Consider the following 27,370-nt stretch of genomic DNA (forward strand, 5'->3'; position numbering starts at 1 on the left):
GTTCTCATTGGTTTCAAAGAACATCTTTATATCTGCCTTCATTTCGTCATGTACCCAGTAGTCATTCAGGAGCAGGTTGTTCAGTTTCCATGTAGTTGAGTGGTTTTGATTGAGTTTCTTAGTCCTGAGTTCTAGTTTAATTGCACTGTGGTCTGAGAGACAGTTTGTTATAATTTCTGTTCTTGTACATTTGCTGAGGAGTGCTTTACTTCCAACTATGTGGTCAGTTTTGGAATAAGTGTGATGTGGTGCTGAGAAGAATGTATATTCTGTTGATTTGGGGTGGAGAGTTCTGTAGATGCCTATTAGGTCTGCTTGCTGCAGAGTTGAGTTCAATTCCTGTATATCCTTGTTAACTTTCTGTCTCGTTGATCTGTCTAATGTTGACAGTGGGGTGATAAAGTCTCCCATTATTATTGTATGGGAGTCTAAGTCTCTTTGTAAGTCTCTAAGGACTTGCTTTATAAATCTGGGTGCCCCTGTATTGGGTGCATACATATTTAGGATAATTAGCTCTTCCTGATGAATTGATCCCTTTACCATTATGTAATGGCCTTCTTTGTCTCTTTTGATCTTTGATGGCTTAAAGTCTGTTTTATCTGAAACTAGGATTGCAATGCCTGCTTTTTTTTGTTTTCCATTTGCTTGGTAGATCTTCCTCCATCCCTTTATTTTGAGCCTATGTGTGTCTCTGCATGTGAGATGGGTCTCCTGAATACAGCAAACTGATGGATCTTGACTCTATCCAGTTTGGCAGTCTGTGTCTTTTAATTGGACCATTTAGTCCATTTACATTTAAAGTTAATATTGTTATGTGTGAACTTGATCCTATCATTATGATATTAGCTGGTTATTTTACTCGCCAGTTGATGCAGTTTCTTCCTAGCATTGATGAACTTTACATTTTGACATTTTTTGCAATGGCTGGTATCTGTTGTTCCTTTGCATGTTTAGTGCTTCCTTCAGGATCTCTTGTAGGGCAGGCCTGGTGGTGACAAAATCTCTAAGCATTTGCTTGTCTGTAAAGGATTTTATTTCTCCTTAATTTATGAAACTTAGTTTGGCTGGACGATGGCCGAATAGGAACAGCTCTAGCCTTCAGCTCCCAGCATGAGTGACACAGAAGATGGGTGATTTCTGCATTTTCAACTGAGGTACCAGATTCTTCTCACTGTGAAGTGCTGGACAATCAGTGCTGGTCAACTGGTGCAGCCCGACCAGTGAGAGCTGAAGCAGGGCGTGACATTGCCTCACCTGGGAAGCACAAGGGGGAAGGGAATTCCTTTTCCTAGCCAAAGGAAACTGAGACACACAACACCTGGAAAATTGGGTAACTCCCACCTGAATACTGCGCTTCACCAAGGGTCTTAGCAAACGTCACACCAGGAGATTATATCCCATACCTGGCCCAGAGGGTCCCATGCCCATGGAGCCTCCCTCATTGCTAGCACAGCAGTCTGAGATCTAACTACAAGGTGGCAGCAAGGCTGGAGGCTGGGGGAGGGGTGCCCACCATTGCTGAGGCTTAAGTGGGTAAACAAAGCCACTGGGAAGCTTGAATTGGGTGGACCCCACTGCAGCTCAAGGAGGCCGACCTGCCTCTGTAGACTCCTCCTCTGGAGACAGGGCATAGCTAAACAAAAAGCAGCAGAAACCTTGGCAGAGGTAAATGCCCCTGTCTGATTGCTCTGAAGAGAGCAGTGGATCTCCCAGCATGGAGGTTGAGATCTGAGAACGGACAGACTGCCTGCTCAAGTGGGTCCCTGACCCCTGAGTAGCCTAACTGGGAGACATCCCCCACTAGGTGCAGACCGACACCTCACACCTCACACAGCAGGGTACACCCCTGAGACGAAGCTTCCAGAGCCAGAATCTGACAGCAACACTCGCTGTTCAGCAATATTCTATCTTCTGCAGCCTCCGCTGCTGGTATCCAGGCAAACAGGGTCTGGAGTGGACCTCAAGCAAACTCCAACAGACCTACAGCTGAGGGTCCTTACTATTAGAAGGAAAACTAACAAACAGAAAGGACACCCGCACCAAAACCCCATCAGTACGTCACCATCATCAAAGACCAAAGGCAGATAAAACCACAAAGATGGGGAAAAAGCAGGGCAGAAAAGCTGGAAATTCAAAAAATAAGAGCTCATCTCCCCCTCCAAAGGAACGCAGCCCATCGCCAGCAATGGATCAAAGCTGGATGGAGAATGACTTTGATGAGTTGAGAGAAGAAGGCTTCAGTCCATCAAACTTCTCAGAGCTAAAGGAGGAATTACGTACCCAGCGCAAAGAAACTAAAAACCTTGAAAAAAGAATGGATGAATGGATAACTAGAATAATCAATGCAGAGAAGACCTTAAAAGAACTGATAGAGAGGAAAACCATGACACGAGAACTACATGACAAATGCACAAAGAGAGGAAAACCATGACACGAGAACTATGTGACAAATGCACAAGCTTCAGTAACCAACTCGATCAACTGGAAGAAAGAGTATCAGCGATTGAAGATCAAATGAATGAAATGAAGCAAGAAGAGAAGTGTGGAGAAAAAAGAGTAAAAAGAAATGAACAAAGCTGCCAAGAAGTATGGGATTATGTGAAAAGACCAAATCTACATCTGATTGGTGTGCCTGAAAGTGACAGAGAAAATGGAACCAAGTTGGAAAACACTCTTCAGCATATCATCCAGCAGAACTTCCCCAACGTAGTAAGGCAGGCCAACATTCAAATTCAGGAAATACAGAGAACATCACAAAGATGCTCCTCAAGAAGAGCAACTCCAAGACACATAATTGTCAGATTCACCAAAGTTGAAATGAAGGAAAAAATGTTAAGGGCAGCCAGAGAGAAAGGTTTGGTTACACACAAAGGGAAGTCCATCAGACTAACAGCAGATCTCTCGGCAGAAACTCTCCAAGCCAGAAGAGAGTGGGGGCCAATATTCAACATTCTTAAAGAAAAGAATTTTCAACCCAGAATTTCATATCCAATCTCTGCCTCTTAATCGTAAACTTTAATGTTTACATTTGATGTAATTACTGATAAGATAGGATTCACATCTGCCATCTTGCTATTTGTTTTTTATAGAGCATGTCTTTTTTGTTCCTCAATTTCTCCATTACTGCTTCCTTTTGTGTTAAATATATATTTTTTTAGTGTACCGTTTTAATTATTTAATCATTTCTTTCACTATATATTTTAAAGTTATTTTCTTAATGGTTGCTCAGGGGATTACCATTAACATCTTAATGTATATTAATCTAATTTGATTAATACCAACTTAATTTCAATAGTATACAAAAGCTTTGCTTCTATATAGGTCTGCTCCTCCCACCCCCTATACTATTATTGTTGCAAATGACATTTTCATACATTGTGTGCCTGCCAGGTTAGATTTATAATTATTGCATTATGCAGTTGTCTTTTAAATTAGATAGAAAAAAGACCGTTATAAACAAAAAAATACATTTATACTCTCTCATATTTACCTATGTAGTTACCTTCATTGGTGCTCTTCTTTTCTGAAAAAGTTAAAAAAAGTTATTTACTTGTAACTACATAGGTAAATTTTATTTTTTGTTTATAACTGCTTTTTTCCTATCTAATTTAAATGTATTTTAGTATCTTTGAAATGTATGTAATGTATGTTAGTATCTCTTATAGAGATAGTCAGAGGATGATGGTCTAAAATTTTTACTGTCTGAGAATGCTCTAATATCTTAATATCTTCTTCATTTTTGAAGGGTAGTTTTGCTGGATATAAAATTCTTTTTTTTTTTTTTTCCTTTTTTTTGAGAAAGGGTCTCATTCTGTTGCCAAGGCTGGAATGCAGTGGTATGATCATGGCTCACTCCTGCCTCAACCTGCCAGACTCAGGTGATCCTCCCACCCTCCCATCTCAGCCTCCTGCGTAGCTGGGACTATCATGCCCAGTTAAGTTTTGTATTTATTTATTTTTTTTTTTGAAGAGACAGGGTTTTTCCATGTTGCCCAGGCTGAGGTCAAACTTCTGGACTCAAGTGATTCACCCACCTTGGCATCCCAAAGTACTAGAATTACAGGCATAAGCCACTGTGCCTGGCCATATATAAAATTATTGCTTTAAAGTTTCTTTCTCATTTTTTTCAGCTTTATTGAGGTATAATTGACTAATAAAAATTGTATATATTTAAGGTGTACACTTTTTCGTATATATATACATTGTGAAATTATTACCACACTCAAGCTATTTAACATATCCATTACCTCACATAAATAATTTTAAAAAATTTCTTCCAGCATATTGGTTTTTGTTTGTTTGTTTGCTTTTGTATTTGAGATGGGGTCTCACTCTGTCACCCAGGCTGGAATGCAGTGGTGTGATCATAGCTCAGTGCAGCCTATCTCCCAGGCTCAAGTGATCCTCTTGCCTCAGCCTTCTAAGTAGCTAGGATTACAGGAACACATCACCACCAAAACTGGCTAACTGAAAAGTTTTTTTGTTTTTTTGTTTTTTTTTGTAGAAATGAGGTCTCCCTATGTTGCCCAGGCTGGTCTCAAACTCTTGGGCTCAAGTGATCATCCTGCCTTGGCCTGCCAAAGTGCTGGAATACAGGCATGAGCCACCATGCCTGGCTCTTTCAGCACTTAGAATATGATGTGCCACTGCCTTCTGGCCTCCAAGGTTTTGGATAAGAAATTAACAGTTAATGCTAGTGAGTATCCCCTGTATGTGATGAGTCACTTCCCTCCTGCATGTTGATAAAGACAAGCCTTTTGAGTAGGGTTTCCCAGAAAATAATGAGACAGACCAAATAATAACTTCTGTTAAAAAATGTAACTTTGAATTAGCTCCAAGGCTATTTTTCTTCCTCTGTTGTCTAAGGCTGCTAAAGAGCTGGGAAGTTGGAAATGAGACTAACATAAATTAAAAGCTCACTGTTTTTGTCAAGATCTAGCTGTTCTTCTTGACTAAATGCTCCCTGGGCTGTTGCAAGCCTTTGGTTAATTTCCAGAGTTTTGAAAAACTTTATTCTGGCATTTTCTTCCAGGTTTTTTTTTTTTTTTTTTTTTTTCCATTTATTGATGGAGGGGCAAACTTTCAGAGATCCTTGCTCTGTCATTGTTTGCTGACATGGTAAGTAGTAAGTAGTCTTTTTTAAAAATTTAATTTTTGATTATTTATTTTCAGTATATAGAAAAACCACAAAAACCTTAGTGATAAATTAGACAAAATGGGTGAAAAACCTGTAGATTGAAAACTGCTCAGATAAAGTTCTAAAAATTAATGGAGGAGTAGACTGTGCTTTGGGAACAGCTCTTCTACTCCAAATACATTACTTCATGGGAGCATACCAACCACTGTCTGACCACAGGGCTATTCCATCTGTAATCAATTGGCTAATGTATTTTACAGAATTTTTATGTCTATATTCATGAGGGATTCTATTTATATTAGAGTTTTCTTTATTTGTAATGTTTTCATCTGTTTTTGGTATCTGTGCAATGCTGACCTCATAAAACCAGTTGGGAAGTTTTTCTTCCTAATTCCTGAAATAATTTTTATAAGAATGACATATGTCTTTCAAATGTGATAGAATTAACCAGTAAAATCATCTGGGCTTGAAGGGAATACATTTTTTATGATAAATTTAATTTATTCCATAAATAATATTTTATATAAGCTATACATATTTTCTGTTATCATGTGTTGATCTTTATTAATATGTGTTTGTCAAAGACCTTGTCCAATTCATCTAAATTGTCACTTTTTTTCCTGTGTGTTGCTAATAAAATCCCTTTACTATCTTTTTAATATCTGAGGTAATTCTTTGGATTTCTACTCTTTCATTCCTGATTTTGTCAATTTGCATTCTTTCTCTTTCTTTCTCATTTTAGTGGCTTTCATGTTTTTTAAATGTGGCTTTGTTTTCACTAATTTTTCACTGCTGTTTGTTTTCTGTTTTTTTTTACGTCTGTTTTTATTTGTAGTATTTCTTTTATTCTACTTTTTTGTGTACTATTTGTATGTTTTCTTTGCTCTTTTCTGTAGCTTAACTTGGAAACAATAGTTAATTTTACATGTTTTTTATTATTTGAAGCTATAAGTTTTTCTCTAAGTCCGCTTTAACTATATTTCACAAGTTTTGATATGTTGTGTGTTTATTATAATTTAGTTCCTAATAATTTTGAAATCTTACTTACCTATGAAATTTCTTTTTTGACCCATGGGTTATTCAGAAATGTGTTGCCTGATTTTCCAAATATTTGAGGATTTTCAGATTTTTCTTTTATTTATTTCTAATTCAATTTTCTTATACACGGAGGACATGCACTGTATGATATCCATTCTTTAAATATGTTATAAGATATGTTCCAGAATATAGTCTGTCTTGATGAATTTTTTATGTGTACTTTGCAAAAATGTGAATATCATTGAGTTCAGTGTTCTGTAGATGTCATTTAGGTCAATTGGTGTATACTGTTTTTCAAGTGTTCTATATCCTTACTGATTTTTTTGTCTCCTTTTTCTATCAATCATGAGAGAAGAGTGTTAAATCTACAACCATTATTTTAGATGTTTTTCTATTTCTTTTTTTTTTTTGATGTATCCAGATTTTACTTTATGTATTTTGAACTCTGCTACTAAGAATCCACACATTTAAGATCATTATGTTTCATGATAAATTGCTGCACTTAAGAAATGTTTCTATTTCTGATAATATTCATTGTTCTAAAGCCTACTTTGGCATTATTATAACCACGCCTGCATTCTTGTAATTAGTGTTTGCAAGATTTTCAAATTTCTTCAAATGGTTTTCTTTTGCTTGTTTTATCTCTTCTAATCTGTTAATTTAGAGAATTATAAGAAGAATGGTTCTAATTTTGAACCATCCCTGTGTTCCTGGGTTAATGTCTACTTAAATATGACATATTATTCTTTTAATAGACTTATGAATTCAATTTGTTCATATATAATTTTAAATTAGATTTTTTTTTGGTAATTTTGTGGATTCTGTGACAATTTAAATAACTTAAGAATTACTTGTTAAAGATTTTATAGAATTAACAAGAAAAGCTCCCTGGGCCTTTTTCTTTAATTTTTTTTTTTTTTTTTTTTGGTTGGGAAAATCTCTGAATGCAGATCTTTAATCATCATTTAATTTATTCTATTCAGTTTTTTACTTCATCTTGAGTCACTTTTGGTAATTTTCCTTATGTAACAAATTAACTATTTCATCTGGATTATTTAATGCTAGTTTAGAGTTGAATATAATAGCAGTCTTTAGAATACACGTACCCTTGAGAATATATGATAACTTTCCTAAGTGTCTGTAGGCCCTAATTGTTATATGAGAATGTAAGAATAGCATAGCTTTTATCTGAATCTTATCGTGGCATATTACTTCAAGGTTTCAAAATCCCAGTGTATCAAACAAAAGAGAAATTTGAAATATTTGGCTTAGCAAATCCTCTTTTAATCAAGACATATTTTTCAAATTGCTTTCTTCATCTCTTCACATACTCTCTCTTTCCTCCAGGAAAAATTTCTTTCTATGCTTCTTGTGATTTCTCTCTTTCATGCAGCAGGTTTTTCTCAAATATCTGGAATTTTTGCTTGCTTATTCATGATTGAGAACAAAGGAAAATGAAGGCTGACTAGGAACTCTGTGTGAGGGGCCAGCCATTGTGCTAGAGGACCCCAAATGCCAGGATTGAGAAAACATCTGTGTCCTCACCCAAATCTCATCTCCAATTGTGCTCCCTGTGTGTCAAGGGAGAGAGCTGGTGAGAGGTGACTGGATCATGGGGGTGGTTTCCCCCATGATGTTCTTTTGATAGTGAGTTCCGCAAGACCTGATGGTTTTATAAGGGGCTCTTCCCCTTTCACTCTCTCTGTCTTTCCTGCTGCCTTGTGAAGAAGGTGGCTGCTTCCCCTTCCTCCTGTTTGTAAGTTTCTGAGGCCTCCCCAGCCATGCAGAACTGTTAGTCAATTAAACCTCCTTTGTTTGTACTACCACCAGTCTTGGGCGGTATTCTTTATAGCAATATGAAAACGTACTAATACAATCACCGTGGGTTACTGTTACACTAACAGCCTTGACCTTCCCTGATAGGTTGTTCTATTTCTTTAGAATGATTTTGTTGATGAAATGGTGGCATTGTTGGTGGCATATAGACCTTCAATCAATTTCATGAATATCCCTGAATTTATTCTTATTCTTACTTCTACCTTCAATTATAGCTGCTGCTTCCAAGTCCTGATCCTCTCCAGAATTCTGTTTGTTTTGCAGTAGTTTGTTTTGGTGACTTTGGAGCCAAAGATGTTCCATTTATTATTAATTTATACATAATTGCAGTAATTTTGTTTATCTTGTAAATTCATAGAATATAAAAGCAATGTCTTGGTTGGGTGTGGTGGCTCATGCCTGTAATCCCAGTGTGTCCGAAGTTGGTTCCTTCTGGTGGGTTTGTGGTCTTGCTGACTTCAAGAATGAAGCTGCAGACCTTTGTGGTGAGCTCTTAAAAGTGGCATGGAACCAAAGAGTGAGCAGCAGCAAGATTTATTGTGAAGAGCAAAAGAACAAAGCTACCACAGCGGGGAAAGGGACCTGAGCGGGTTGCCACTGCTGGCTGGGATGGCCTGCTTTTATTCCCTTATTTGTACCTGCCTATGTCCTGCTGATTGGTCCATTTTACAGAGTGCTGATTGGTCCATTTTACAAACTCTAGCTAGTAATAGAGTGCTGATTGGTGCGTTTTTACAGAGCATTGATTAGTGCATTTTACAAACCTCTTGTAAGACAGAAAAGTTCTCCAAGTCCGCACTCAACCCAGGAAATCCAGCTGGCTTCATCTCTCACCAGCACATTGGGAGGCCTGAGGCGGGTGGATCACCTGAGGTCATGGGTTTGAGACCAGCCTGGCCAACATGGTGAAACTCTGTCTCTACTAAAAATACAAAAATTAGCTAGGTGCAGTGGGCACCTGTAATCTCAGCTACTCGGGAGGCTGAAGCAGGAGAATCACTTGAACTCCAGAGGCAGAGGTTGCAGTGAACCAAGATTGTGCCACTGCATTCCAGCCTGGGTGATGGAGTGATACCATCTCTAAAAATAAATAAAAATAAAGCAATGTCTTGGAGTTGAAGAGAGTCACTACTGTAGGCAGGCATATTGGCAATAATGATGAGAGGCAACTGGTGAACTGGCAGCAAAGAAGTAAAACAAAAGACCCCTTAAATTCAGGCACAAGAACTGAAGCTAACATGCAGAGGAGATACAGTTCATTGCTCAGAAGCCTCTGAGAGTTTCACCACTGCACACTACTGTGTTTCCCCAAAGGGCTGATCATCAGCATCAGCTGGGGAGATGAACACAGATTCCGAAGCCCCATTCCACACCTTCTGCATCAAAAGACTGTTCTAGTGGTGAGGTACAAAAACCTGTGCTTTTAGAAAACACTCTTCAGGAGATTCTGAAGATCATTGAGGTTGGGAACTATCACAATTGATATGAGTAATGAAAAATTTAAGTCATTAAAGAAAGGATTTAATTATTTTCTGTTTAAAAGGCAGGTCAACAGAGAACACATCATGTTAAAGTTTCCACCTAAAATAGTTAAAAATATAAAATTTTGTTGCTTAAGGGAGATAAACTTAGCTGTCTGGAAAACATACTGAATTTGAATAACTGATTGCTTAAATTTTCAGAAAACTGAAATTTCTGAAAAACCACTGTCATCTAGACTTGCAACCTTAGAAGACGGGAGGCAGATAAGCTTCTTTGATCATGCACAGTCGTTACTTTTTTGGTCTTTTTTTCCACTGTGTTCAAGCCTGAGCTACAATATTGAATAGTCCTGTCAGTTTAGTAAAAATCATTGCCGAAAATCAAATGACCATACGTCTGAAAGTATATCTTTGTGCTCTATTCTGTTCCATTGATGAATTTATAAATCCTTATACAAATACAATATGTCTTGATTACTATAGCTTTATAATAAGTCTTCAAGTCAGGTAGTGTGAGTCCTCCAGTTTTGTTGCATTTATTTGTTTTTGAAATTACTTTGGTTATTCCAGGTCCTTTGCATTTTTATACTCTGTACCCATTAAACAGTACCTCCCCAATTTTCCCCTCCCCCTAGCTCTCATGGTAACTGCTATTCTACTTTCTGCTCTATGAATTTGATTATCTTAGTTACTTCATATAAGCTCTCTAATCTGTTCCATTGCTCTATCTATTCTTTCACCAATACCATTTCCATACGAACATTAGAATCAGTTTGTCAATAGCCACAAAATAACTTGCTGATAAACAGGGTGCTGTGGCTCATTCCTATAATCCCAACAATTCAGGAGGCTGAGGTGGGAGGGTCACTTGTGGCCACGAGTTTGAGACCAGCTCAGACAACATAGTGAGACTCCATTTCTACAGAACATAAAAAAAATTGCTTGGCATGGTGGTGTGTGCCTATCGTCCCAACAACCTGGGAGGCTGAGGTGGGAAGACTGCTTGAGGCCAGGGGTTCGAGGCTGCCATGGGTCGTGATCACACCACTGCATTCCATTCCAAGTGTCAGAGCGAGACCCTGACTCCAAACAAACAAAATCTTGCCAGTATTTTGATTGAGATTGCATTGGATTTATACATCAAATTTGGAAGAATTCACAGCTTAGCAATATTGAGTCTTTCTATTTATGAACATAAGATCTCTCTCTGGATATTGTACTTTTAGCTCAATAGTTCTAATGTTTTTTTTGGTATGACTTTTATTTTTTTCCTGAGATTTTTCATATTTTTGTTAATTGTAAATGTATTTCCTTTACATCCTTAAGCATAATTTTATAATTACTTTAAAACCATTTTCTGTTATATCTAACACCTGGGTCATCCTGAGGTCACACTTATTTACTGTTTCTTCTCTTAAATTGTGTTTTTTCTGTTTCTTCATATGTTAAGTAATTTTGGATTGTATCCTGGACATTGTGAACAATACATGGTTGATACTCTCGATTTTGTTATTTTTAAAATTGTGGTAAAATTTGCAAAACATAGAATTCACCATTTTAACTGTTTTAAGGTACAGTTCATTGGTGTTTAGTACATTCGCAATGTTGTTTAACTATATCACTAATTCTAGAACATTTTCATTACCTTAAAAGGAAACCTGTACCAGTTCATCACTCTCTCCCCATTCTTTCCCTATCCCCATGCCCTGGCAGCTGCTAATCTTCATTCCTTCTTCATAGACTTGCCTACTCTGTGTAGTTCATATAAATATAATAATGCAATGTGTGGCTTTTTGTGTCTACCTTCTTTCATTTAGCTTGATGTTTTCAAGGTTCATGTATGTTGCAACATACATGAGTACCTTATTCCTTTTTTATGGCTGAATAATATTCCATGACATGGAAATACCACATTTTGTTTATCCAGTCATTGGTTGATGGACATTTGATTTGTTTCTACCCTTTGACTACTGTAAATAGTGCTGCTAGAAGCATTCATGTAGGAGTTTTTGTTTGAATGTCTATTTTTACTTTTTTTGATACATACTTAGGGGTGCAACTGCTGAGTCACATAGTAAATTTATGTTTTACTTTCTGAGGAGCAGCAAAACAATTTTTCTAAGCAACTGCACAATTTTATTTCCCACCAAAGTTCAACCTGAGAAAGCTCATGAGCATGTGAGAAAAAGAAAAAAAAGAAGAAAAGAAAAGTAAGAAAAGAAAAAACGAAAAAGGGCAAACTCCTGAGTGGATCTCTCAGGGAGCCACCAGACAGGTAAAAACACATAATCAAACTTTTTGAGAACAAGGTCCATATTGATCTCTCTGGCCCTAGCAAGCTGCACCAGGAATGTGGGCCACCTTTTCCATGTCCACTGACTGACTGGAGAAGTGGGAGATGGTAGACACGTTAAAATGCTAGACACTCTTTTATCAAAGTTTAGTAGCTTCTTTCTGATTAAGTTTTACTTTCATTGTTGTAAGTTTTTCATTAGATTCCAGAGTTCTGAAAAAGTTGATTCTCACATTTTTTTGTCAACTTAATTGTTACTTTAATGGAAGGACTGAGTTTTAGAGCTCCTTACTCTACCATTTTTTGTAGTATCAGTCCTGTTACTTGTTTATTTGGAAGATATTGATTTCTTTTGTTTTATCTCAAGTGGTTATTTTGACTCAGCTCAAACTAAAAAGTTGGCCTTCCTGTGGAGAATGATAGCTTTAATTTCAGTTTAGTTATTTTATCTTATCCGGTCTGACTGATGTTTGTCCTGTACAAACATGGTGTGAAAAGTCAGCCAGAGATTTGGGCAGAGTTTATAACCAAAATTTGGGACACTCTTTTATGGCTGTTTTCTTTCTGAGATGTCTTTTACTCTCCAAATCTTGTGATTACCTTGATGTCCAGAGTGGGCAAGTCCATGGAGAAAGTAGCTGGTTTCAGCACGTCAGGCTAATAAGACTGTATGTTTCTATTTAGTTTTTAGTTCTCCAAATGTCATGAACTTGGGCCCCAGTATTTTTTGCCTTTTAAGAAAAACTTGTCATTTGTTTATTGCGGTAAAATACATATAAAATTTACCATCTTAACTATTTTAAGTGTACATTGGTATTACATACATTCATAATGTTGTGCAACCATCGCCATCTTCCATCTCCAGAACTCTTTTCATCTTATCAAACTGAAACTTTGTATCCATTAGATAATAACTCTCCATTCTCCCTTCCCTCTAGCCCCTTGCAAGCACCATTCTACTACTAATGCTGCTATGGACATGGGTGTACAAATATCTATTTGAGAACCTGCTTTCAATTTTTTGTGCATATACCCAGAATTGAAATTGCTGCATCATATGGTAAATCTATTTTTAATTATTTTAAGGAATAACCATGCTATTTCCCACAACTGCAATACCATTTCTGGTTTTTAACGACATTGCATAAGGGTTCCAGTTTTTCTACATCCTTGCCAACACCTATTATTTTCTTTTATTTGATAATAGCCATCTTAATGAGTATGAGGTGGTATCTCATTGTAGTTTTTATTTGCATTTCTCTAATCATTAATGAGGCTGAATCTTCTTATGTGCTTATTGGCTCTTTGCATATCTCTTTGGGAAAATGTCTGTCAAGTCGTTTGCCCATTTTTGAGTTGGGTTTTTTTCGTTGTTGTTAAGTTTTAGTTTCATATATATTCTGGATATCAACCTCTTATCAGACATATCATTTGCAAATATTTTCTCTCATTTTCTAGGATGCCTTTTTTTACTCTGTTCATAGTGCCTTTTGACATACAAAATTTAAAAATTTTTCATGATGTGTACTTTAGTTTTTTGTCTGCCTGAGCCTTTGCTTTCATATTCAAGAAATCACTGCCAAATCCAATGTCATGAAGGTTTTGACCTATGTTTTCTTCCAAGAGTTTTATAGTTTTAGGTCTTTAATCCAATTTGAGTTATGATGTTAGGTAAGGGTCCAACTTTATTGCATGTGGACATAACACCATTTGTTGAAGCAGTTTTTTTTGTCTTTTTTGGGGGGTGGGTTACGGAGTCTCACTCTGTGGCCTTGGCTGGAGGGCAGTGGTATGACCTCAGCTCACTGCAACATCTGCCTCCCAGGTTCAAGGAATTCTCCTGCCTCAGCCTCCCAAGTAGCTGGGATTGCAGGTGTGGGCACCATGCTTGGCTAATTTTTTGTGTTTTTAGTAGAGATGGGGTTTCAACATGTTGGCCAGGCTGGTCTCAAACTCTTGACCTCAAGTTATCTGCCTTGGCCTTCCAAAGTGCTGGGATTACAGGCTTGAGCCACCGCAACCAGCCATTGTCTTTAATGAAAAGAGTCAGTAAGGTGAGGTTTCAGGCATCATCTTGTAGGGAAAGTTGTATTGAGTATTTGGCATCCGTATTTGTCTACTAGTGGTACCATAACAAAATACTTAAGCCTGGATGGCTTAAACAACATAAATTTATTTCTCACAGCTCTGGAGGCTGGAAGTACCAGATCAAGGTGCTAGCAGGGATGGTTTATCCTGAGACCTCTCTCCTTGGGATGCAGATTGCTATCGTCTTGCTGTGTCCTCACTTGGCCTTTCCTCTGTGCGTGTATACCCCTGTAGTCTCTTCTTCTTATAAGGACACCCATCCAATTAGATTAGGGCCCCACCCTTGTAATCTCTTTTAACATTCATTACCTCTTTAAAGGTTGTATCTCCAAATACAGTCATATTAGGGGTTAGGGCTTCAACATATGAATTTTAAGGTGACACAATTCAATCCATAAGAACATCTTCTTGGTCTCCTGATACAATTGAAATCAAAGAAAGCTGTGCTTGTTCTTACTAGGCAGGTATGCAAATTTTTTAAAATACAGGAGAAAGGAAAACTCAAAATCAGCTTCTCAAAGAAAATACCTGTATTGTGTCACTAGCCACTCCTGCCTGGTTGAATGACAATTGGATACAAGAACTTTCTTTGGATTTGCTTTCCTGTTAGTGAAAAAAAGAACTTGTTATAAAGAAGCAGTCAACTGAATATTTTCAACTGATTACTAGTATTTAAAAGCAAAGAAGTTATAATAGGAGTTAAAGTTTATGAATGCTTTTTTTCCTCTCGAAGTAGAACAAATGTAGATGCTGCTAGCAATGAAGAATCCAGAATTCTTAGAATTTATTTTACAGAGGGAAATGGAACTACTCAATAAATATAATATTTTCCTCTTAGATGGTGTTTCTGTATGCATATACTGCCTCAACTGGAGAATGTTCTTTGAACACAAATATTTCAGACTGGTGTCAGAAGTGTCAGGCTGTAGCAGATGTACTTAGTTATGGTAAAGCTAGTTAAGTGCAATGTTTTCAGAACGGAAGGGTGCTCTTGACTTACCAGTCCATGCCACTGAATTCCTAGCAACATGCTGCCTCATTGTCCATTTACCCTTGTCCTCTTGAACAAGAAACTGGCTTCCACATGTTGCTAATCAAGAACTCATCCCTAGTACCAAATTCTGGGCCTGCTTTAAAGCTCTATGAGCCTCTTACAGTGGTTTTATTAGTTCACTTTGAACCAAGTCAAGGGGATTTTATTTCCCTTGCCAAAATATTGGGACCTACGGTCCTGATAATGGGATAGAAAAATCAAAATTGGCCAGACATGGTGGCTTATGCCTGTAATCCCAGCACTTTGGGAGACTGAGGCAGGCAGATCACTTGAGCCCAGGAGTTTGAGACCAGCCTGGGTAACATGGCAAAATCCTAAAATAAAATTTGTATTTTTGTACTAAAAATACAAAAATTAGCTGAGCATGGTGGTGCACACCTGTGGTTCCAGCTACTTGGGAGGCTGGAGTGGGAGGATCTCTTGAGCCAAGGAAGTTGAGGCTGCAGTGAGCTGTGATCATGCCACTATACTTCAGCCTGGATGACAGAGTGAGATCCCGTCTTACCAAAATTATAAATAAAAAAGAACATTCCAGCAAATCTAGGGTATATGACATGGTAGGTGGTAGCTAAAAGGACAGACCTAAAATGCCCAGCAGAGAAAGTGAGAGTATAAAGTATTGTCTTTTGGTCTGAACATTTTATGGGGAGCAACCCCTATTGAAATGGATTGATTCTGAATATTCCGTACATCTTTGGAACAACTTTAGAAATAAAACAGAAGGTTCTGGTTCAATTAAGACCCTGATAAATTAATTAGAATACCCATGAGAAGTTCACAGCTTCAAGTGCACTTTTTAAAACTCATAGCCAATATGAATGTTTTTCACACTGCTTTCTAAAATCCTTTAAAGCAAAGCAAAGGAATCTTTCATTTGGTTGTGCTTCTAACTGAATTACTGTCTGCCATTTGAAAATCATAATTAGTTTTGAAATTTACATTTAAATATAAATTTTGTACTACTACACCGATTGGTCTGAATCTAGACTAAGAAGAGAATTATTCTTATACTTTGGTCTTATTATTCACTCCAATGCTTCATCTATTACATGAATCCCAAATGTATCTTTAAAACCCTGATTGGTGTACAGAGGATTCAACTACTTGTTATTCTTTCCTCAGCTCTTCTTATCTACAGCACCTCTCATTCATTAGGACACAGTTTTAATTTCCATAGTCACTGTGGTTTTTCTGTGCTTTCTTAAAGGAAAACTGCTAAGGTTGATAGGTTCAAATTAGACTTTTCTTCCTAAGTGCATTTATGCTTGTCAACATCTTCCTGCTTCCTTACATGCTTTTGATTTTAATGGCTGATGTGCTGCCAGTTGACTTAAGGACCAAGCAATTACAATAATGTCAGTCCTTAGATCTGATTGTATAAATCCAGAACAGTATGCTGTTTTTCTTTGTACTTAAAGAGTATAGCAGAAAGAGTGCCCAAGAATCAACTTAAGGACAATAAATTGTTGAGTTAAAGCATCACTATCATTAGGAGGTATTTTCAAAATGCTTGGTATTTTTCAGTGGATGCAATAATTAGTTCTAGGTTCTCAGCTCACTCCTTCCATGACTTATTGGGCAACTTTAGGTAAGTTACCCTAATGCCTCTGAGCTTCCTCATTTGTGAAATGAGAGGTTGAACTGGATGTTTCTTCAGGTTCTTTTAGATTCCTAAATTTTCTGATTAATAAAATTATTCTGCAGGATAGTTTTCAAGTTAAATCCACTTCGATGAATGAAAATGGAAACACAGTGGTATTAAAACTAACTTAGGAGCGATGTCAGCAAGATGGCAGAACAGGAGTTTTTCAGCCCTCTCTCCCTTCACAGAAACACCAATTCTGACAACCATCATAGATGACAGTACCTTTGTGAGAACCCACGTTTACAGCAGAGAGTTCTTAGCACCCCATTGGAGGTGAAAAAAAAAAAAACCCCAAAACTTCAGCCGAATTAAATTTAAAGGAGTTTAATTGAACAATGAGCAATTTGTGAATTGGGGAGCCCCAGAATCACAGCAGATTCACAGAGAATCCAGTGCAGCCACATGGTAGAAGTTGATTTATAAACAAACAAAGGGAAATGACATACAGAAATTGGACGTGAGGTCCAGAATGGCTGCATTGGTTACAGCTCGGCGTTTGCCTTATTTGAACATTGTTTGAACATTCAGCAGTGTATACATGGTTAAAGTATGGCTGCTGGGGTTGGCCAAGACTTAGCTATTGTTACAGGTGCATCCTCCTAAGTTAGGTTTTCAATCTTGTCTACCTATTAAGCTAGGTTGCAGTTAATCCACAAGGACTCAGATATAGAAGTATGGAGTACTTCTCAGGCCATAATTAGTTTGCTTTAACAATTCCCCACTTTTGGTCATTTTCTCAATTTTGAGAGATTTGACCAAAACTTTATTGATGTCACTATCACCATTGTAGATGTACTTATTTGGTCTTGAAACCCACTGGGAAGCAGTAGAACAGTGAGTTTTGGAAAGGTAGGAACAAGGACTGAGTAGAGGGGACCTCCTTATGCTGGAAAGTCCTGTTTACTGGAGAAAAACAAAACCTGGTCTATTCTAGGATCTATGTGTTTTCTTAAAGTCTTACTTTGGTTATGTCACATTTAGCAAGAGTGACTCCATTTTAGTTTAGCTTGGCCGATTGGGGCCAAGTATGTGAGGTTAATCCAAAACAATGGCCTCCCATAATTTTGTTTAAAAAATTTCCCCCTTTTGGTCAGGTTCTTGCTTAGGTGAGGGTGGGACCAAACCTTGGGGCCTTAGCGCCACTCTTTGTTACCATCATTTTGGGTTTCCCATCTCAGCATATCATTCATAGGTTATGGTATCCTTGTGGTTGCATATTTCTTTCAGCTTTTGTCATTCCGGTTGAAGAGAGACCATTTGACGTTCTAGAGATGGCTGCATGCAAACATTTAAAACCTTTGAGAGAATACAGCGCACCAGGGAGACTATTATTATGACTATTGGGAGGATAATGCCAAGAGTTTAGAGTAAGCTCCTTAGTCAGGGTCCCTATAAACCAAACCACCAAAAATCAAATAGAAAAAAGAATGAGCTAGATAAAGCGACTACTCACTCTAACCAATCTCTTCATTAATCCCTTACAACTGAATCTCTATAATCTTCATTTGATGTATTTCTCCATAGGCCACAAGTGTCAGCAGTGGCACAGGTACTTTTCTGTTTAGCCAATTCTATTATTTAGCATAATATTTTTAAGAGAATTTAAAGTCTGTTGTGTAACCACAGCCTTTACAGTAAAATCTGCTATAGAGCCTCTCATGAGGGATACATTTCTAATTATTGCCTCTTTTATTCTAAACCACAGAAAAAGGACCTAACAAATGATGTCCTTCCAGAAGAGTGAAGGCTTCCTGGCAATGTTCTCTTTAACCCAGGGTGTGGGTTAAGAGGAGTTTTGACTGATTATGAAGCAATGTATGTGCTGTTAAAGTTTCTCACCTACATTGGGTGTTCATCTTTTATCTATAAAAGTATAAAGTTATTCATGTATAAGGCTGGCTGCAAAATCCTTCACAAATAAAAGTATACCCCATAAGTGCACATAGTAGACCCCTTTTTTCATTTCTGTTGTTCATAGAGACATAAATAAGGAAATAATATTCAAAGACAAGAGTCTCATGCTAGTGGAAGTCTTGATCTTCGGAAAAGCTGTTCACATCAAGGATACTAGTTTTATCTTAAGGGTTCCAATGGGTGTACAGTTCCAAGAGTGTGGAGGGACCCTTCTCAGTTGTGAGATTATGAACCCAAGATTCAAGGTTCCAAAGTTTTGTTGCAGGGTGGATGGCAAGGACAGTCTTTCTCTGATATTCTCAGAAGATCCAGTCTTCAGCATCTAGATTTGTGAAGGGGTTGGTTGTTCTTAGTGAACCATAAAAGCTTTCTTTACCTGGTAAAAATATACTGTGGCATAATAATTAACTTATAACATAAAACATGCATTGAAAATGACGATTGAATGAAATCTCTTTATAAATGTAAATGACCCATCAGATAGCCAAATGTACTTGAAGGTTTGATTGTCTTCCTAGGAATATGGAACCAAACATTGGTTTAAAACTATTTTCACAATTTATAAGTCACTATATCAATATATTCATTGAGATCATTTTATCTTTCCATGATGAGTCATGGAATGCAGAACCTTTCATAACAAAAGTTTTAAGGATTCAGGAAGGACACAGTGGATGCCCTGGTTCTCCATGAGTCCGTTCTTAACAATGGACTTATGTCCTCTTGAATACCAGTTGTTTCCCCAGTTTAGGTACATAGCACTGATAACTAATGGGTTAACATAGGTAATTTTACTTAGACCGTGGAGTTCAAATTGTATATCTAAACAATTTCAGTATCAGCTGGTTTAACATGAAAATCTGGCAAAGTATTTTCCTGGTATTTAATTTTTTTGTTCTACTTGGATTAGCAGTTTTCCACAAGGAAATTTGGTAATTTCTGTGGTGTAGAATAACTTCACATAATAAGCATAACTATGATTGAAGGGTATACTCAGACATGTTAGAATTTTAGAAATCCCATCCAATTTTGGAACCTGTGTTAATATAATTCACTAAAATATAACCTGAAGATTAAACATTATTTTTATTTTGACAATGCTTCCCATGTAACTTAACATGTTAAATAATTCTGTTTATGTCTCTTTTGGATGTTTCAGGGGCCCTCTGTAGCATTCCAATGTTAGAGGTCAGAAAAGACTATTTTGAAGCTGAAATTTGATTTTGGGAAGCCTATTAAATATGTTAAAGGTTTAAAACACTTGATATTATGGACTAGAATTCCAGGTTACCATAAGTCATTCAATTAGCAAAAATGATGACTCAAAAATTTTTTAAAAGGAAAAAACCTTTACTCATTGATAGAGGGAAGACTTAGCTTTCCAAGCAATCTATTTTTTATCTTTCCCTTTTTTGGGGGGGGGGGTAGTGTATTTAAAACTCAAACAAAAATGTTTCATTATCTTTTAATATTCCATGAAAATATTGTTCAAGAGAGAAGCCAAATTTCACCTTTGCATTAGTGGACTATTAATGTCAACCACAATTTTTAATAAAGCCTCATAGACAAATCTATCCAACCTCAATCAGTTTGACCATAAGGTGAGGCTTTTACAAACCTTTTATAACCTCTTACAAATTTTTGTTATTAAAGAGCAGATTAGTGCTTTAAGAAAACCCTGTTCTGCTTTTATTTCTATGTTTAATTTATGGAAAAACTGGATAATACCCCTTTAAATTTAGTCAATATTTTCATACATAGAAATTATTTTACAAGATTAATTTTTACAAACCTTCCACAACTTGTTTAAACCTTTAGATTTTCCTATCTCACTTAAAGCAATCCTCAAACTTAAGCAAAAGAATTTCACATTTCCATTATTTTTAATAATCTTTTACCAAAAACACATTTCACTTTCTTTACATGCCTTGCATGTAAAACTATTTTTTCAGTAGCTTCAAATACATGTTACACTGTTAACCCTTAGTGACTTTTACTTTTGGTGGAAAACTCTGGTTAGTTTAGGATTTTAATTATGTACTAGGTGTGGAGCCTAGGACCTAGACAGAAATGCACATAAGATCTGACTCTTTCCAGTATGTCACTCCACATGTCCCAGGCCTTACCTAACTGTAAAGCAGTCAAGTTGTACAGTTACGAGTCATAGTGGCATTTTATAAAGCATTTAGGAGGCCTAATCACCTTTAAATTGTACATTTCTTGCATAAATTCCCTTTCACAAATTATTTCATAACTTACATAGACCATCTTATGACATGCTTAGACTTTTTGAATTGTCCTAAACATTCCTCTTTTTAAACAACCAGTCATTTTTACTTTAGTTTTAGGATAAGAATTTACCATAAAAGATCCTTTCTTATATAAAATCTCTTTTCTTTAGTACCTTCTTTGCATAGCTAGGAGGCATGGCTAATTTCACATGTTCCCAGGCCTTATCTAGAATCTAATGCTTCAAAATAAATTGAACAGTATTTTAAAAGTCAAAGAAGCAGTTTATGACCTTAAAGCATTTAGCAAACCTAATGTCTGACCTGCATAATTTACACCAAATGTTTACATTTGAAGACATTTTTATTATACCAATAATCTTTAAAACTGTCTTTATTTCCCAAAGATTACTTAAGTCACATGAGGTAAAAGGCATTAAACTTTTTACTTTTCTGACAAAATATTTGATTTAAGCTTGTATTATTTTTAAACCATTTAGTTAAACATCACATACATAATACATATAAATATATAGACAAACAGAAGATAAAGGACTCATTTTCCAAGCCAGGAATTGGAACTGAAACCTAGGCCACCATTGTGAAGAGAGAAAGCACAGCCACATGATTACAAGGTCAAGCTCCCAAGGATATGACTGACCAGTTTGCTGAGCCATCTTGAAAAGCAGGCTTACAGGTGTCCTAAGCCCATGTTCTAGCCTAAGGTACCCCTCGTTATGCTGAAACAATGCAGAAAGACATGCGAAACACACCAGATTGGCTACAACTTAAGATGAGCCTCAGAAGTCCTTTTCCCCGTTTATCAAAACTTTACAGGAGATAAACAGTGATTTTTATCATTTATTCCACCAGTTTCCCCTAATGTTAACATCTTACATGAATATGATATATTTGTCAAAACTAAGACATGAACTCTGGACAGGTAACTACAAATTAGAGACCCTATTTGCTTTTCACCAGTTTTCTCACTAATATCCTTTTTCTGTTACTTGTTTTCATGACTTTGATAGCTTTGAAGATTACTGCTCAGGTAATCAAAGTCAGGTAGTTAAAGTCCTTCACTTTGGGTTTGTCTGATATTTTCTAATTATTAGACTGGAGGTGTGGGTTTTGTGAAAGAAAACCACAAAGGTAAGGTGTTCTCTCATTGCATTATATTAGATGGTGCATTATATTCGACGGTATATTATATTAGCATGACTTATCACTGATGATATTAACTTCAGTTTTTTGGCCAAGGTAATGTCTGCCAGGTTTCTCTACAGAAAATTACTATCTTCCCCTTTTCTTTTTTTATGATACTTAAAGTTCTAAGGCACATGTGCACACCGTTCAGGTTTGTTACATATGTATACATGTCCCATGTTGGTGTGCTGCACTGATGAACTCGTCATTTACATTAGGTATTCCTCCTAATGCTATCCCTCCCCACTCCCCCAACCCCATAACAGGCCCCAGTGTGTGATGTTCCCCACCCTGTGTCCAAGTGTTCTCATTGTTCAATTCCCACCTATGAGTGAGAACATGCAGTGTTTGGTTTTCTGTCCTTGCAATAGTATACTCAGAATGATGGTTTCCAGCTTCATCCATGTCCCTACAAAGGACTTGAACTCATCCTTTTTTATGGCTGCATAGTATTCCATGGTGTATATGTGCCACATTTTCTTACTTCAGTCTATTATTGATAGATATTTGGGTTGGTTCTAAGTCTTTGCTATTGTGAATAGTGCCACAATAAACATACATGTGCATGTGTCTTTATAGCAGCATAATTTATAATCCTTTGGGTATATACCCAGTAATGGGATGGCTGGTTCAAATGGTATTTCTAGTTCTAGATACTTGAGGAATCGCCACACTGTCTTCCACAGTGGTTGAACTAGTTTACAGTCCCATCAACAGTGTAAAAGTGTTCCTATTTCTCCACATCCTCTCCAGCACCTGTTGTTTCCTGACTTTTTAATGATAGCCATTTTAACTGGTGTGAGATGGTATCTCATTGTGGTTTTGATTTGCATTTCTCTGATGGCCAGTGATGATGAGCATTTTTTTTTTATGTGTCTGTTGGCTGCATAAATGTCTTCTTTTGAGAAGTGTCTTTTCATATCCTTTGCCCACTTTTGATGGGGTTGTTTGTTTTTTTCTTGTAAATTTGTTTAAGTTCTTTGTAGAATCTGGATATTAGCCCTTTTTCAGATGGGTAGATTGCAAAAATTTTCTCCCATTCTATAGGTTGCCTGTTCACTCTGATGGTAGTTTCTTTGGTTGTGCAGAAGCTCTTTAGTTTAATTAGATCCCACTTGTCTATTTTGGCTTTTGTTGCCAGTGCTTTTGGTGTTTTAGTCATGAAGTCCTTGCCCATGCCAATATCCTGCATGGTATTGCCTAGGTTTTCTTCTAGGATTTTTATGGTTTTAGGTCTGATATTTAAGTCTTTAATCCATCTTGAATTAATTTTTGTATAAGGTGTAAGGAAGGGATACAGTTTCAGCTTTCTACATATTGCTAGCCCAGCACCATCTATTAAATAGGGAATCCTTTCCCCATTTCTTGTTTTTGTCATGTTTGTCAAAGATCAGATGGTTGTGGATGTGTGGTATTATTATTTCTGGATAAGCTTTTTGATGTGCTGCTGAATTCAGTTTGCCAGTATTTTATTGAGGATTTTCGCATCGATGTTCATCAGGAATATTGGTCTAAAATTCTCTTGTTTTGTTGTCTCTGCTAGGCTTTGGTATCAGGATGATGCTGGCCTCATAAAATGAGTTAGGGAGGATTCTATCTTTTTCTATTGATTGGGATAGTTTCACAAGGAATGGTACCAGCTCCTCTTTGTACCTCTGGTAGAATTCGGCTATGAATCCATCTGGTCCTGGACTTTTTTTGGTTGGTAGGCTATTATTGCCTCAATTTCAGAGCCTGTTATTGGTCTATTCAGGGATTCAACTTCTTCCTGGTTTAGTCTTGGTGTATGTGTCCAGGAATTTATCCATTTCTTCTAGATTTTCTAGTATATTTGCATAGAGGTGTTTATAGTATTCTCTGATGGTAGTTTGTATTTCTGTGGGATCAGTGGTGATATCACCTTTATCATTTTTTTTTATTGCATCTATTTGATTCTTCTCTCTTTTCTTCTTTATTAGTCTTGCTATCATTCTATCTATTTTGTTGATCTTTTCAAAAAACCAGCTCCTGGATTCATTGATTTTTTGAAGGTTTTTCTTTGTGTCTTTATCTCCTTCAGTTCTGCTCTGATCTTAGTTATTTCTTACCTTCTGCTAGCTTTTTAATGTGTTTACTCTTGCTTCTCAAGTTCTTTTAATTGTGATGTTAGGGTGTCAATTGTAGATCTTTCCTGCTTTCTCTTTTGGGCATTTAGTGCTATAAATTTCCCTCTACACACTGCTTTAAATGTGTCCCAGAGATTCTGGTACATTATGTCTTTGTTCTCATTGGTTTCAAAGAACATCTTTATTTCTGCCTTAATTTCGTTATTTACCCGGTAGTCATGCAGGAGTAGGTTGTTCAGTTTCCATGTAGTTGTGTGGTTTTGGGTGAGTTTCTTTTTTTTTTTTTTTTGAGACGGAGTCTTGCTTTGTCGCCCAGGCTGGAGTGCAGTGGCACGATCTCAGCTCACTGTAAGCTCTGCCTCCTGGGTTCACACCATTCTCCTGCCTCAGCCTCCCCAGAAGCTGGGCCTACAGGTGCCTGCCACCATGCCTGGCTAATTTTTTTGTATTTTTTAGTAGAGACGGGGTTTCACCGTGTTAGCCAGGATGGTCTCAATCTCCTGACCTCGTGATCTACCCGCCTCGGCCTCCCAAAGTACTGGGATTACAGGTGTGAGCCACTGAGCCCGGCCTTGAGTGAGTTTCTTAATCCTGAGTTCTAATTTGATTGCACTGTGGTCTGAGAGACAGTTTGTTATAATTTCTGTTCTTTTACATTTGCTGAGGAGTGCTCTACTTCCAACTATGTGGTCAATTTTGGAATAAGTGTGATGTGGTGCTTAGAAGAATTTATATTCTGTTGATTTGGGGTGAAGAGTTCTGTAGATGTCTATTAGATCTGCTTGGTGCAGGGCTGAGTTCAAGTCCTGCATATTCTTGTTAACTTTCTGTCTCGTGGATCTGTCTAATGTTGACAGTGGGGTGTTAAAGTCTCCCATTATTTTTGTGTGGGAGTCTAAGTCTCTTTGTAGGTCTCCAAGGACTTGCTTTATGAAGCTGGGTGCTCCTGTATTGGGTGCATATATGTTTAGGATAGTTAGCTCTTCTTTTTGAATTGATCCCCTTACCATTATGTAATGGCCTTCTTTGTCTCTTTTGATCTTTGTTGGTTTAAAGTCTGTTTTATCAGAGACTAGGATTGTAACCCCTCTTTTTTTTGTTTTTCATTTGCTTGGTAGATCTTCCTCCATCCCTTTATTTTGAGCCTATGTATGTCTCTGCACATGAGATGGGTCTCCTGAATATGGCACACTGATGGGTCTTGACTCTTTATCCAATTTGCCAGGCTGTGTCTTTTAATTGGGTCATTTAGCCCATTTACATTTAAGGTTAATATTATTATGTGTGAATTTGATCCTGTCATTATGATGTTACCCAGTTATTTTGCTCATTAGTTGATGCAGTTTCTTCCTAGCATCGATGGTCTTTACAATTTGGCATGCTTTTTCAGTGGCTGGTACCAGTTGTTCCTTTCCATGTTTAGTGCTTCTTTCAGAAGCTCCGGTAAGGCAAGCCTAGTAGTGACAAAATCTCTCAGCATTTGCTTGTCTGTAAAGGATTTTATTTCTCCTTCACTTATGAAGCTTAGTTTGGCTGGATATGAAATTCTGATTGAAAATTCTTTTCTTTAAGAATGTTGAATATTGGCCCCCACTCTCTTCTGGCTTGTAGAGTTTCTGCCAAGAGATCCAGTGTTAATCTGATGGGCTTCCCTTCATGGGTAACCCGACATTTCTCTCTGGCTGCCCTTAATATTTTTTCCTTCATTTCAACCTTGGTGAATCTGACAATTATGTATCTTGGGGTTGTTCTTCTCAAGGATTATCTTTGTGGCATTCTCTGTATTTCCTGAATTTGAATGTTGGCCTGCCTTGCTAGGTTAGGGAAGTTCTTCTGGATAATATCCTGAAGAGTGATTTCCAGCTTGGTTCCATTCTCCCTGTCACTTTCAGGTATACCAATCAAATGTAGATTTGGTCTTTTCACATAGTCCCATATTTCTTGGAGGCTTTGTTTGTTTCTTTTTACTCTTTTTTTCTCTCAACTTGTCACGTCATTTCATTCATTTGATCTTCAGTCACTGATACCCTTTCTTCCACTTGATCGAATTGGCTACTGAAGCTTGTGAATGCGTCATGTAGTTCTTGTGCCATGGTTTTCAGCTCCATCAAGTCATGTAAGGTCTACTCTATGCTGTTAATTCTAGTCAGCCATTCATCTAATCTTTTTTCAAGGTTTTTAACTTCTTTGTGATGGGTTCGAACATCCTCCTTTAGCTCGGAGAAGTTTATTATTACCGATCTTCTGAAGCCTACTTCTATTGACTCATCAAAGTCATTCTCCATCCAGTATTGTTCCATTGCTGGTGAGGAGCTGCAGTCCTTTGGAAGAGACGAGGCACTCTGATTTTTAGAATTTTCAGTTTTTCTGCTCTGGTGTCTCCCCATCTTTGTGGTTTTATCTACCTTTGGTCTTTGGTGAGGGTGACCTACAGATGGGGTTTTGGTGTGGATGTCCTTTTTGTTGGTGTTGATGCTATTCCTTTCTGTTTGTTAGTTTTCCTTCCAACAGCTAGGACCCTCAGCTGCAGGTCTGTTGGAGTTTGCTGGAGGTTCACTCCAGACCCCGTTTGCCTGGGTATCACCAGCAGAGGCTGCAGAATAGCAAATATTGCAGAACAGCAAATTTTGCTGCCTGATCCTGTCTCTGGAAGCTTCATCTCAAAGGGGCACCCTGCTATATGAGGTGTCGGTTGGCCCCTACTGGGAGATGTCTCCCAGTTAGGCTACTTAGGGTTCAGGGACCCACTTGAGGAGGCAGTCTGTCAGTTCTCAGACTCCATGCTGGGAGAACCACTGCTCTCTTCAAAGCTGCCAGACAGGGACGTTTAAGTCTGCATAAGTTTCTGCTGCCTTTTGTTCAGCTATGCCCTGCTCCCAGAGGTGGAGTCTACAGAGGCAGGCAGGCCTCTTTGAGCTGCAGTGGGCTCCACCCAGTTCAAGCTTCCCAGCTGCTTCGTTTACCTAGTCAGGCCTCAGCAATGGTGGACGCCCTTCCCCCAGCCTTGCTGCCACCTTGCAGTTTGATCTTGGACTGCTGTGCTAGCAGTGAGCAAGGCTCCGTGGACATGAGACCCACTGAGCCAGGCTCAGGATATAATCTCCTGGTGTGCTTTTTTCTAAGACTGCTGGAAAAACGCAGTGTTAGGGTGGGAATGTCCCGGTTTTCCAGGTACCATCTGTCATGGCTTCCTTTGGCTAGGAAAGGGAATTCCCCAACCCCTTGTGCTTCCTGGGTGAGGTGATGCCCTGCCCTGCTTCGGCTCATACTCCGTGGGCTGTACCCACTGTCCAACATGTCTCAGTGAGATGAACCCGGTACCTCAGTTGGAAATGCAAAAATCCC

The 27,370-nt window shown here is 37.7% G+C and overlaps 1 protein-coding gene across 11 annotated transcripts in view; it reads left to right on the forward strand.

The window, feature by feature from the left end:
* LOC105480086 (SRY-box transcription factor 2) overlaps window positions 1-27,370 on the forward strand; it is a 753,725-nt gene that overhangs the window by 38,013 nt on the left and 688,342 nt on the right. Inside the window, exon 1 of one of the 11 annotated variants that reach the window (XM_071091318.1) lies at window positions 4,549-4,696. The exons of the other annotated variants lie outside the window; for them this stretch is intronic. The gene's annotated coding sequence lies outside the window, so the exon portion shown is untranslated. Of the gene's footprint in view, window positions 1-4,548; window positions 4,697-27,370 lie in introns of those variants that run through there. 11 annotated transcript variants of the gene reach the window in all.

Source organism: Macaca nemestrina, chromosome 2 (genome assembly GCF_043159975.1).
Source record: "Macaca nemestrina isolate mMacNem1 chromosome 2, mMacNem.hap1, whole genome shotgun sequence".
Lineage (NCBI taxonomy): Eukaryota > Metazoa > Chordata > Mammalia > Primates > Cercopithecidae > Macaca > Macaca nemestrina.